The sequence below is a fragment of the Sitodiplosis mosellana genome, unplaced genomic scaffold (assembly GCF_009176505.1).
Source record: "Sitodiplosis mosellana isolate CC-2019 unplaced genomic scaffold, AAFC_SMos_1.0 Smas_scaffold_5871, whole genome shotgun sequence".
Classification (NCBI taxonomy): Eukaryota; Metazoa; Arthropoda; class Insecta; order Diptera; family Cecidomyiidae; genus Sitodiplosis; species Sitodiplosis mosellana.
The window spans coordinates 16,452-17,097 of NW_022601113.1; positions in this window are offsets into that span (position 1 = coordinate 16,452).

Here is a 646-nt window from a genome sequence, read left to right on the forward strand (position 1 = left end):
TCCAAAAGTATTTTGAACGTATTTTCGCAAAAAGGCGATTTCTACCACAATGCCCACCCACAATTTTGTCAGAGTGATACCGATTCATTATTTCCGATTTTTTCCCATCATCGAGTACTTTAATAGTGGGATTTCGTAAAATAATTGTGCATGCATTCAAGATGTTTTGCCCGACTCTTTTGAACTCTTCAATTCTACATAGGGTAAAAATTGGGCTCTTCAATGGTAAATAGAGTGTGTCTACATTAGTTTCCATTGCTTTCACTTGCAATAATGCGAAGAATTTCCCTAGCGAAATTTGCTTCGATGAAATCATGTCTGACAGTTTAAAATTGAATATTATTCTTTTATTCACGCGCGCTTCAAGGGCATTATGCTTTACGATGATTGTCGGAATTTTGCGGTTGGTAGTAGCGTTGTTATCCTCATACACACTGAGGCTGTTTACTTCATTTGTGACTTGTTCTTGGTTTTGATGACTCATTTTTGTTTCATTTTTTCGTGACATTGACCTCGTTGTTACTTTTATTTGAGCAATATTTTGGTTGCTGTCTTTGATTTCGTCGAAAGAAATCCTACTTAGTGCATCGGCCACTACATTTTGGCTTCCTTTGATGTATTCAACATCAAATTTATATTCTTCGAG